The 13,051-nt window shown below is 41.5% G+C and overlaps 2 protein-coding genes across 3 annotated transcripts in view; one reads left to right on the forward strand and one right to left on the reverse strand.

The window, feature by feature from the left end:
• Positions 1-13,051, reverse strand: part of MYLK4 (myosin light chain kinase family member 4) — a 278,506-nt gene that overhangs the window by 265,108 nt on the left and 347 nt on the right. The gene's annotated exons all lie outside the window — the stretch shown is intronic.
• WRNIP1 (WRN helicase interacting protein 1) overlaps positions 1-13,051 on the forward strand; it is a 143,802-nt gene that overhangs the window by 35,102 nt on the left and 95,649 nt on the right. The gene's annotated exons all lie outside the window — the stretch shown is intronic.

Raw genomic sequence — 13,051 nt, forward strand, 5'->3', positions numbered from 1 at the left:
GACATTACCCTAACACAGTTGCAGGCCAAGCAGCAGGATATTTTAAATAGAGACATCTAAGAACTTGAGGTCGCTCGAGCAATTCAGGATCTAAAACTAGGCAAATCTCCCGGGGTAGACGGATACACAATGGGGTTCTATAAGAAATTAACTACTATAATATCTAGCCCTCTCACCAGAGCTTTTAATAACCTTCTGAAAGAAGGGTTAATCACTTAAGATGCTATCTAAGCGGGGATAACTATTTTGGCAAAGCCAGGCAGGGACCCAACGCATTGCGGGTCATATAGATCTATTTCCCTTATAAATCTAGACCTAAAAATTCTAGCTAAGGTGCTAGCTAATCGCCTAGGTGGAGTAGCAACTCACTTGATCCACCTGGACCAAACTGGGTTCGTACGTGGTGGGCTTGCTGCTGATAACACGAGGAGGGAAATAGATCTGATCTGGTGGGGACAAGAGGCTAAAATTCCCTTAGTACTCCTTACGGTCAATACCGAAAAGGCATTAGACATGGTCCACTGGGACCTCCTACTAGCAGTGGTGGAAAAGATGGGAATGGGAGGGAATTTTTCTACATGGATTAAAAGGCTCTATCATAATCCTAATGCTTGTACTAAAGTCAATGGCGGCTACTCTAAAACATTTAAGATCGAACGCGGTACCAGGCAAGGCTGTCCCCTTTTGCCTCTCCTTTTCGCTATCTACTTGGAGCCACTAGCGGCAGCCATCAGGGCTGAGGCAGCGGTTAGGGGGGTGCGAGTGGGGGAGCAGGAATACAAGCTCTCAATGTTCGCGGACGATATTCTATTCACAATAACACGTCCCGATGAGTCATTAGCACCTCTGGTACTCGAGCTAACCAGATTTAGTGCAGTTTCTGGGTACCAACTAAACGCGGACAAATCTGAGCGTTTAAACATAACAGTACCGGTATTCCAATTCGAGGGACTGAAAAAGAATTTCCCCTTCAAAGTGGTTCATAAGCATCTGAAATATCTTGGAGTGAAAATAGGCCCTAAATTAGAAAATTTGTTTGCGATCAGCTATGGGGAACTGTGGCCAAAGTTATTACAGGATTTGCAGATTTGGGATGGAAAGGGACTTTCTTGGTTGGGGAGAATCTCCATGGTTAAAATGAACATCTTATCTAGATGTAATTATTTATTTCAAACATTGCCCATTGAGATACCTGCAATCTCCATCAAACAGTGGCAGAGGAAGTTACTCCATTTTATTTGGAGACACAGACCCCCCAGAGTCAGTAGTAGAGTATTGTATTTACCAAAGCTAAGAGGTGGTTTTGGGGTCCCTGCTTACTGTGGTATTACGTATCAGCACAGCTGCGCTCATTAGTACACTGGCATGCGACAGGGTTCAACAAGAGATGGGTTATTCTGGAAAGAGACATGTTACAGGGGATAGTACTCGCATCATTGATGTGGCTGAGAAAAATAGATTGTAGAGTGTGTATTGCTATTCCACCTACGGTCCAGCTTACATTAAAGATCTGGGACCCGTGGAAACTAAAATTAACAGGAGAGAGGGCTTTCTTTTATAGAACGCCGATTTTCCACAATCAGGGGTTCCCTCCTGGTCAATTTATTATTTATTTATTTCCTTTGTTAATTAATCTCTTTTTTTCAAGTTTTTTAGCTTTTTGCCTTGTTAATTGTTTTGTTATAAATGTTCATTGTATTAGACTAAGGAATCATATTTCCTGCTTATTCTGTTTCATTGTAAATCAGTATGATTTGCATTTGATGCAAGAATGTCGGTATATAAAAGTTAAAAATAAATAAATAAATCTAAATCTTTGGCCCAATGATGGGTAAAGGGTGGATGCTCTAGACTGGAACATATGTTAAAGGAAGGGGTATTTAGGGACTGTCCAGAATTAATGGAACAATTTGGTGTTCTACCTTTTGGATCAATACTTTTACTTGCAGATCTGACATTATGTCCCAGTCTCAGATCAAAAGCAACCTACTGAAGGGCAAGACACTGTATGAGGGCTTCTGTGATAAATCAGAGAGCCTTCCTAAGGTCATATCAAAGATTTACCTGCTGTTGAATAGTGACCTGATGAATCTACCAACCCATATCCAGCGATGGGAGTCTGATATCCCTGAACTTTGCAGCTCACAGTGCTGGACAGAGTGTTTCCTTAACACCAAACAGAGTTCTATCTCAGCCTCCCTAGTGGAACAGGGATAGAAAGTTCTGTACAGATGGCACGTTACACCCTCTAAATTGCATAACTTTAAATCTAAGATGGATAACATCTGCTGGCAGAAATGTGGCCAGTTCGGTACATATTTTCACATGTGGACATGTTCCAAAATTGCTGCCTTCTGGACAGAGATAGCAAACCTTGTTTTAGAAATAACAGAAACACATGTGGCGCTGAACCCAGCTATGCTTTTATTAAATATAGACATCTGATGTAACAATAGACCAGTTTTATTTAATTATACAAATATTAATAGTGGCAAAGACAGAAATAGCTAGAGGTTGGAAACAGGTTGAAGCGCCCACCAGGCAAAATGTTATACAGAAATTAGCAAAGATTTACTACTTAGAACATTTGATGGCCCATAAACACAAACAAACAGCTTGTTTTAAGAAACGCTGGCAAAACTACACAACATGGCTGATATGCAAAAAGCCAGACCCTCAAATACCTCTTGGGGTATAGGCATATAGATTCCATCCACACACACCTCCAGTGACGACGCATCTTAAAACCTACATAAACACACATACACCTAACATACTACCATAATAGTAGGTCAGAGAGCACTGATCTCTTCATGCAAACAAGGCATAGGGAAGGAGGAGGGAGGGTGAGGAGGGATATATCTTGTTAAAAATGCGGGATAACAAAGCAAGACTCTTGGATCCCAGTCCATTGGATAATTTAGAATATATATGTTTATATTTGTGATCCATATATGAATATGGGCTTCGGCCTCAATATTGTACATTGGTTATCTTTGAAAATGATAAATAAAAAGAAAACAAAAACTGCATGAGAGCAAGAGCATCAAGGTTAGCAAGGAAGTCTTCAGTATTGGATGAGTCAGGGTCATCAATGTGAATGTTGAAGTCACCAAAGATAAGTGATCTTTGGTGGTCTAGTATAATCTCAGAAATTAAAGTTAGGAGCTTGTGGATAGATTTACTGTTGAGACTGTGTGGGCTGTAGACTAGGAAAAGCCCCCATTTGGGGTGAGAATTAGATTGGACAAGTATGCTTTCTATGCTGTCCAGTTGCCTTGTGGGGGTACAGGAGAGATCAAGGTGTTCCTTGAAGAATATCTCCACTCCCCCAGCTGCATTTGGCTAGGTGTGGGGAGCGAGCACAGTTGTAGCCTGTAGAGCAGATTTGGCAGAGCTGAGGACCATCAGAGTTATGAGCCCAGGTTTCTGGGATAGAGAAGATATCTGGAACTTGATCCAGTTGCAGATCGTATAGGGAGTCAAGGTTTTTTTGAATGACCTGATGTTAAGGAGGAGTTTGAGAGGTGAAGTGTAAGTGGCTAGTCTTTTTGAGAGTTGTGGTTCTCTTGGGGGGTATATTAGTAGTCCGTGAGAACCAGAATGGCTGCGAGGTGAGGGGTGATAATGGGGACATGTATGCCCCTGCCAGTTGTTATGCCAGGAAGGGATGTAATAAGATATGTTGGAGAATTGCCAACAAGAGAGATGGTGGTAGCTGAGAGAATGGCAGGGTAGAAGATTCAGGGGTTCCTCAACAGTTGCAAGAGAAAAACCTAGCAGCAAAAGAACTGAGGGAATAGGCCGAGGAAAAGAAAGCATAGAGAACACAAGAGAGGAGGGCATGGGGAATACACTACCTTGTGGTTGCAGAGAGGCCAGACTGGGCATGTAGTTAGCTGGAAGTAAGGAGTTTCACTTACAGGGTCCCCAGCACTCCTCAGTGCGCACAAAAGAACAGGCCCTTTGTCATGGCTTTTTGGCAAAGGCCCACCAGTGGGCCTATGGGACCTATTCTTAAAAAGCAGGGCAGCTCCAGCGCATGACATCAGCCGATGGGAGAAGAGTCTTGGTGGCCGGGCTTTGGGCTCCCGCAGTGATCCAGGCAGCTTCAGTGATTCAGCAACTGAGGAGAGGCAAGGGGGAGGGGGCACGAGGTGGCAGAATGGCCCGAACTCACCTCTGCTGGTGCTGCACTGTTCCATGCGCCCTTTGTTCTGCCCTTAAAGGCCTGGTTGGTGTTTTCCTGTTAAAACTCCCTATCAAATGTTTGCGCTATAGTTCTTAGGTAAATGTTTGAACTCAATCATCTTGTCACAGTTCTTGTGATTCTCTGGCAAAGTGAGAATATCACAATTCTGGTACCTTGTCAATATTTGCCATTTACTGCAAAATTTAAGACACCAGAAAAAAATATTCTAACATTTTACTGATTAATCCTCCTTGCTATTTCAAAGTTTTATAAGGCAAACAAATTGGGGGTATGCGCAGAAAGGTAATTTCATACTCATTACAAAAAAAAATGTAACTTCTTCTAAACATTCTTGTAAACAATACTGCCCCCTTCCTTCTCTGATTAGAGCCAGTGACAATTTTGAAACCTCATTTCCAATATGGATCAATAGGTCTTTGCTATCTTACAGGCCGATTCAGTAAGAATCGTGGAAGAGCGTGCGCTCTGTGTTGAACACCCGCTCTCCTGACAAGTGCCCAGCCACCTCTCCTGGGCGCGCGATTCTTTATTTAAATGAGGGGTTGCACTAATAAGGAGGTGCTAGGGACAATTGCATGTCCCTAGCGCCTTCTGATTAGCGAAGAGGTGGCTATCAGCGGGTCCCAACAACTGACGCTCTATTTTACTCGCGTTGGTTTCTGAATCCGCTGACAGCCACGGGTTAGGAAAACAGACTTTGGTAAAATTGAGCGTCCATTTTTCTAACCTGCTGACCAGCGGGCTGATTTTTTTTTTTTTGGTTCCTCTGACATTTGCATGTGATGAGCGCTATTAGTTTTTGGGAGATGGCCACACATTTTCGACGCGCTATTACCCCTTACAGTATAAGGGGTAATAGATGCGCATCAAAAACTCGCATCCTATCGCATGGTAAATGGTGCGCTCAACCAAGCGCACATACTGTATCGGCCTATTAGTCTCTATCCTAAATGATATTTAAATTTTTTACTTAAGCAGCTCCTACTAGTAAGAGATCACCATAAAAATACTATAATGAAATGATACATAAATTTCACTTAAAGTATATATCTTCAGTGCAGATTATAAACACACATCCCATTCTCTGCTAGTCATGTGCCAATATTTTTATTCCTTTTTATTTTAAAGGTAGAAGAGAACTCACGTAAGATTCAGGTAATGAAGGATATACAAATCCACACATTCCCCAGCATCGTTCTGCATGTTGTATTTTGTAAGTTGTCACCCAATGCCCTCCCTCGGTAGCTGTGGCTGAGGCATATGTCTTCAATTGGTACTTGTCGCAGATAAGCAAAAGGAGAAGCTAAGTTTCATATCTTATGAGTTTTAATCGAGTTTGTAAGTTGCAGTTCTACTGATTTGTAGCAGTGATATATGCATTCAGCTAATCAGTTGGATAAAGTTAGCTTAGCTTTTGGTCACGATTAGGGTCATGGGAATAAAGAGCTGGTTGATTTGATAATGAGGTAGAGTATATCTTTTATAATAAGCTAGGGCCCATTTGCCGTCCAGAGTATGGAGGGTTTTCTTATCCTTGTGCACATGGGGTCTTGGGTAAAAAGTAGGTAGTACAATGGATTGATTGATCTGGGAAACCAATTCTACTTTTGATAGAAATTTTGGATGGGTTCGAAGAACCATCTTGTTGTAATAAAATTGCAGATATAGAGGGTAGTGGACGAGAGCTTAAAATTCGCTGCTACTTCTCGCCAAGGTGACTGCAACAAGGAAAAATATCTTCCAAGTCAGGAACCCAAGGAAGTGGACTCTAATGGCTAAAAGAGAGGCTTCAGCACTTGAGAGAGGACCACATTTAAGATCCCATGGAAGGTTTCTGATATTTATAATATTTTGTTGTTCTTTGCATTGAACTAATTTTTAGGAAATCAGTGGATTATAAAAACTAATAAATAAGTAAAAATAAATAAGGGCCCTTTCACAAAACAAGATATGAGTGGGTGAATGGAGATTTGAGTGGAGGAGTAGCCTAGTGGTTAGAGCAGTGGGCTACGAACCAGGAGACCAGGGTTCAAGTCCCACTGTCGCTCCTTGTGACCTTGGGCAAGTCACTTTACTGTCCATTGCCTCAGGTACAAATACTACAGTACCTGAATGTAATCCACTTTGAAGTGCTGAAAAAGTGCGAAAAGCAGAATATAAAATAAATAATAAATAATAATTGGTTTGTTGTACAAGAAATAATAATTGGTTTGTTGTACAAGAAAGCATGGTATGCTGAGATGGTGCGTAGATGAACTTTCACTGAAGAAGTGGTGAGGCCTGTGTTAGAGGTGAATAATAAATAATAATTGGTTTGTTGTACAAGAAAGCATGGTACGCTGAGATGGTGCGTAGATGAACTTTCACTGAAGAAGTGGTGAGGCCTGTGTTAGAGGTGAAGTAAGTATGGCAAGAGTTGTGAAGGCTCACATGAAAAAGGATCGAAATCATGCTGTTGTCTAGTAAAATATGGAAGATGCCAATGGCTACTGGAACCCATGGTTTCTCATTTTCTATGATAATTTGATATCTCCAGGGAAGATGAAAAGAACCATTGTTTGAATGCCTGTATCTACAAAGCCTTTAAAGTGCCTGGCTGAATTTGATTAAATTGATCTGGAAAAAGGAGTCATAGATGTTCTTGCTTCCCTTGACAGTTTAAATCTCACAGAGATAATGAAAACATCTAGGGAAGAAACCTGGAGCAGAGTGACCATCATTGCTGTGTTTGCTCTGAACTCTGACAAAGATCCAGTGTTCAAAATGTGTTTTTCAAAAAATTTGTGTTTCCAGAGTTATCCAGAGGAAGAAATTTCTTGCATTTTATTCTCCGACAGTTTCTGTTGGTGCAGGTTTCTCTTTAAAATAGGTTGATTGAAATGTATTTTTAAACATGTCGGTAGCGCTCATTGTTGAGCCCTGAACATCTGAAGTCTTTTAAGAACATAAGAATATGCTATACTGGGTCATACCAAGGGTCCATCAAGCCCAGCATCCTGTTTCCAACAGTGGCCAATCCAGGCCATAAGAACCTGGCAAGTACCCAAAAACTAAATCTATTCCATGTTACCGTTGCTAGTAATAGCGGTGGTTATTATCTAAGTCAACTTAATTAATAGCAGGTAATGGACTTCTCCTCCAAGAACTTATCCAATCCTATTTTTAACACAGCTATACTAACTGCACTAACCACATCTTCTGGCAACAAATTCCAGAGTTTAATTGTGCATTGAGTGAAAAAGAACTTTCTCCAATTAGTTTTAAATGTGCCCCATGCTAACTTCATGGAGTGCCCCCTAGTCTTTCTATTATCCGAAAGAGTAAAAAACTGATTCACATCTACCCGTTCTAGACCTCTCATGATTTTAAACATCTCTATCATATCCCCCCTCAGCCGTGTCTTCTCCAAGCTGAAAAGTCCTAACCTCTTTAGTCTTTCCTCATAGGGGAGCTGTTCCATCCCCTTATCATTTTGGTCGCCCTTCTCTGTACCTTCTCCATCGCAATTATATCTTTTTTGAGATGCGGCGACCAGAATTGTACACAGTATTCAAGGTGCGGTCTCACCATGGAGCGATACAGAGGCATTATGACATTTTTCCGTTTTATTCACCCTTCCCTTTCTAATAATTCCCAACATTCTGTTTGCTTTTTTTTCTGCAAGGGAAATCCTCTGTTGTAAGTACTGGGGATGCTACAACCTCAGATAGTACTAGTTGTGCTAATACATCTAGTGGAATTGTGTAACACATAAATAAGAAATGTGGCATGCAATACACTGTATGATGCATTGTAGATTTCCCGATACAATTTTCCTTTTCTTTGAATGGATTCCTTGCATCTTCAGAATGTGGACTTGAGTGGGACTTAGATCCCCCTTTGAATACATTTTTCCTTTGAAAATTAATCACACTGCCTTAGGGATTTCTCACTCCCCGCCCCCCTCCCCCCCCCCCTCCCCCATGTACTGGAAATTATAAAATAATAAAAATACTGAACTTACAAGCTCCTCGCATGCTCTGAAAATGACCCTCTATAAAAAGAAAAATGGATCTTGAGTCACGGCCAGGGGCTTCTCTCTCTCTCTTTCTTATATCTTGGTTAAAACAGCCCAGAATTCCATTTTAAAATCTTGTGTTGAGCTGGGTTTAGTGTTGATGCGTCAGGTACACGACGCTCGCAGCAGCTGACAGAAACTTCTGGGGTGTGTGTTGGGCTTTGCTACATACAGCCTCATGTTCCACGGCTCAACCTGCTCCTTTGCTGCTCAATATATTCAAACCAGAAGCACTGACCTGCTGTCGGCCACTGTAGTATTCTGCAATGGGGAGAGTACAGAAATCTCCAGAGAGATCTCCTACCTTGGGGTTTGTGCTCTAGTCATTTGGTTACACCTCTTTCCCAGAAAACCTCAGCCCTTTAGTTGCAGATCTAAAGAACCCCGAGCTTGTCTCCTGTCAGTCATTGTGCCAGTCTATGGCTGTTAATGATTTCAGTCTGGTAGCATTTATCTGGATAAGTTCCAATTTCTCCTACTAAGTAGAGGCACTAATCCAGATAAGCTTTGCTGCTACTTAGCTGGATAAATCTTAAAATGACACTTATCCAGCTAAGGGCCTGTTTACTAAAGCTTTTCTCCTATTTTGTGTCTATGGGGAAAATGCTTAGGAAATGAGGCCCCAAGTCAGGTGGATAAATAGCGCTTTTTACACTTGGTTGGCTATCTGACTTAGGGGGTCATTTATCAAAATGCGCTAAGGCATTTTCACATGCGTTAAGGGCTTATCGCATGCGATAGCACCATATCGTATGGTGCGATGCAAATTTGAAAAAGAGGAGGAGTTAGGGGTGGGGAGTGGGCTAGGTTTGCCTGTCTGCGAAGTGCTATTGCACAGACTTAATGCCGATTTTAACTACACCTCTTTCAGTTGCGTTAAGCCGTGTGATAGCTTGCGTTATGGGGTGGTAAGGTTTTATTGCATTTTTTGTCTCCTACAAGGCCTGTTTTAGTTGATTTGTAGCTCCCAGAGCACCAGCTGAGAGTGAGAGAGAGAGAGAGACTGACTAGCCATAGTGTCCTCTCTCTAGATAGGTATTTGTATCCCTATGGTAGGCCCACCTAGTAAATCGAGGTGAGGTTTAGGAATTAGTGTAGAGGGTTAGGGGCCACTTTGACATTCAACGTGAGACGTACGAACAGAACAGTGGTCTCTTGTGAAGATTTGATGGCCTTCGGAGTGAGGAAACTCACCCAAAGATGAGATTTGTGCAATGTTCTCTCAATCTATCTTGATGTTACCCAGGTAGAGAGTGCATCTCTCTCCCTCTCTCTCTCTCTCTCCATTTACAATGGTCCCCCAGTGGTTGAATGCAGGAAATACAACAGGTCTGGCACTTATCGCAAAGTCTGAAATGTTATCGCAATTTGCGCTAACTTAGCTCTTCGGAGCTCTTCGGTAATTAGCGCAAATTGCGATAAACTGTATATTAGCATAATATATTAGGATAAAACACACCCCTTTTGCTATCGCGTGCGATACTTACCGCATTTTGATAAATCCAGGCCTTAGCCGGATAAGTAGTATGTCAAGACTTGTGCAGATAAGTGGTGACCATGCTGCTACTTAGCAGAATAAGTCTGAACTTGCCGGATAAGTGCCACTTTCAAGATTTAGCTGGGTAAATTGGAATTTATCTGGATAAGCAGCACACAACTGCTATACCTGCGTATTTTTATGTCTAGTTTAAAAAAATTATATACATAGAGATTTTATCTGCATAATTTACATGTATTTATCCCCTGCGAGTCAGATTTTACGCATGTAAATCGGGAGGTTTTCTAACATACACGCAGCAATGAAATTACCAATTTTTACCAATTAGTCTACCAGTTCACCAAGTCCATCTGCAGGTCATAGAGTCCTTCATGGCTCTTCAGTCTCACCTTGCCCCATAAACTAAATGGAGAAATGTGAATGGTAGAGTACCTTCGGGAGCTGTACCAGGACCGGTGTTTAACTTATTCATTAACCATCCTGAAAAGGGACCAGGAAATGGAAGTGATCAGATTTCAAGATGACACAAAATAATTCAAAGTTGTTTAAAACCATGACCTGACTGTGAGGAGCTGCAGAAGGACCTTGCAGTCTGGAGAACTGAGCATCTAAAAATGGCAGATAATGCAAAGTGATACACACAGAGGGAAATAATCCTAAATTCACAATGCTGGGTTCCTTATTAGAATTAACCTCCCAGGAAAGGGTTCTTGGCGTCATTGTGGACAATACATGGAAGTTCTCAGCTCAGTGTGCAGTGGCAGTCAGAAAAGCAAATAGAATGTTGGGAATGATTCAGAAGGGAATGGAGAGCAAAACTTAAAATATCGCAGTGCCCTTGTCTAGATCTGTGGTGCGACTGCATCTTAAGTCCAGTGTGCAGTTCTGGTGGCCACATCTCAAAAACAAAACAAAAAAAATGTAGCAGAACTAGAAAAGGGCAACAAAAATGATAACGGGGATGAGAGAGCTCCATTATGGAGAGAGGCTGTGAATAGGTTATGGCTCAACCTGGGGGGGAAAAAAGGACGACCGAGAGGGGATTTGATAGAAGTTTATAAGATCATGAGTGGGGTGGATCGGGTAAGCAGGGAACGATTATTCACTATTTCAGAAAGAACTAGGACTGAGGGACATGCTATGAAACTAGTAGGCAGCAGATTTAAAACTAATTGGAGAGAGTATTTTTTTTTTTCACTGAATGTGTAATTAGGCTATGGAATGTGTTGCCCAGAGCATGTGGTCAAGGCAGCTAGATTAGTGGGGTTTAAAAGGTGATTTGGACAGGTTCTGGATGAAATGTCCATAAACAGTTAGCCATGTGGACTCTGAGATCGCTTACCCCTGGGAGTGAGCAGCAAGGATTTGGATCCACTCTTTTGCATCTGCCAGGTCCTTCCTGGCCACTGTCTGAGGCACCTCTTGTTTTGTTTTGTTTTTTTGGCTTTCCCCACACAGGCCCTCTTGCACTGCTGATAATCTGTCGCTTTAAAAAGAGGTTTTAATGTTTATAAAATCAGTAACCCAGCAAGAAGTGCCGCATACCCTCCTGTGATTCCAGTAACTCTTGCACCCTTTTTTTTTCCTTTAATATGCCTGCAGACCTAATTGTTTCATAGTATATATTCCATCATATATACTACTTTAAAATATTGATCTATGACTTGTAATTAGTTTTGCACGGTTATGTTTCTCCCGCTTTATTTCTTTGTATTAGTTATGACAACTTACTTCTGTCTCTATTCCTTTCCTTTATGCATATTACATTTGCATCTCCCAGTTTGCTGCTCCCTGTTTTTTGTAACTGATTTCTCTATGTTGTTCCCCCTTGTTCGATGTAAACCGGCATGATGTCCCTGACGAATGTCGGTAAAGAAAAGCCTTAAATAGATAAATCATATTCTTACTAATCCTGGCAACTTTTCAATCTTAATCAAAACCAAAAAACTTTTAGTTTCCTGTGGCTATTTGAGAGTCAGATGTGAAATTTATTTATTTATTTATTTATAGACTTTGCCGACATTCGTGAGGCACATCATACCCGCTTACATTGAACTGAAAGGAGGAAAATACAAATCTGTTAACAGATTTCCCCTCCCAGCCTGCCCCTTCATAATCGGCACTACCAAACATGGTTAACTCAAAGGAGGGGCATGCTTGATGGATGCTGTGCTCTGATAACTGTTCGGAAGGAGAGTTTGGTATGCTTTTTAATTTACTTTTCTTTTTTCTTGCCAAAATCCCCCAAGTGGCCTGAACTATCATAACAGAATGTATTCAGGAAGTGTAACTCTTATTCAGGTCAATAGTAATCTCCCCCACAGATGGAAACTGAGAATTAAAAGCCCTATCTGTACACACACATAAGAAACAAAATTTGGTTTATTACTGTCTAAATGAAATCCACAGCTCTGTATGGTCAGATTTAATCCTTTTAATTCCTGTCCTACCAATGGCCTGGAGACCTGGTAGTCAGGAAGAAATGAACACATCTGCTAGGATTTCTTTCTTTAAAAGTTATAAACCTGCTAGGAAATGGCAGTCGTTCTTTGCCATGAAGACAGGTTGCTACAGTAGAATTTTAACTGCTGAGATAAGCAGAGCCTAACTTCAGATTTTGAGAGTTCAGTGTGCGCAGCAGCTTTCCTTCATTTGTAGTACTAGATTTTCAAAAGCAGAACGGTTGAATCTTCTTAGCCACCTAAAATCAAGTTAAGTAAACAAAAACCCACAAAGCAGGTGAGCTGATGTGATGGTGATACTTTGTTTCAGTATTCAGGTTTTGGAGGATGATGGTCCTTTCCTTAGGCAACAAACGGTTTCGGGGGGGGGGGGGGGTGCTCCCTCTCTCCCCCACTCCCCCATTTCATCTCAAATTCCACCCCCCCCCCTCCCGTACATATTGCTGGGGGGAGTAAAACATCTCCCTTTCTCACCTTGAATCTCCCTCTTGTGAGTTTGTAGGTGTGTGGATATGGATGAATCGGGTTTTTCTTCATAGCAGTAGTTTCCCAATTTTTTTCAGATTCACTTTTAATTTGCAACAAAACTTCAGGACCTTCTACAAAATGTAATCACTTTAAAAGCCAAATTAGAGAGTTCTGGTTTTAATTTAATTAAAATTGATCCCTGAAACTGTAACGGGTGCCCTGTGTTAAGTGTCAGTTGAACAAATTTCCTATCCTGCTTTGTACTCTTTAAATGCCCTGGCTGAGAAACTGCAGTGCTGCTTTATCTCAGTACTTGCTGGTGAAGCCAGCGGATTTACACCCTCGTGTTACTC

Source organism: Rhinatrema bivittatum, chromosome 2 (assembly GCF_901001135.1).
Source record: "Rhinatrema bivittatum chromosome 2, aRhiBiv1.1, whole genome shotgun sequence".
NCBI classification, from domain to species: Eukaryota; Metazoa; Chordata; class Amphibia; order Gymnophiona; family Rhinatrematidae; genus Rhinatrema; species Rhinatrema bivittatum.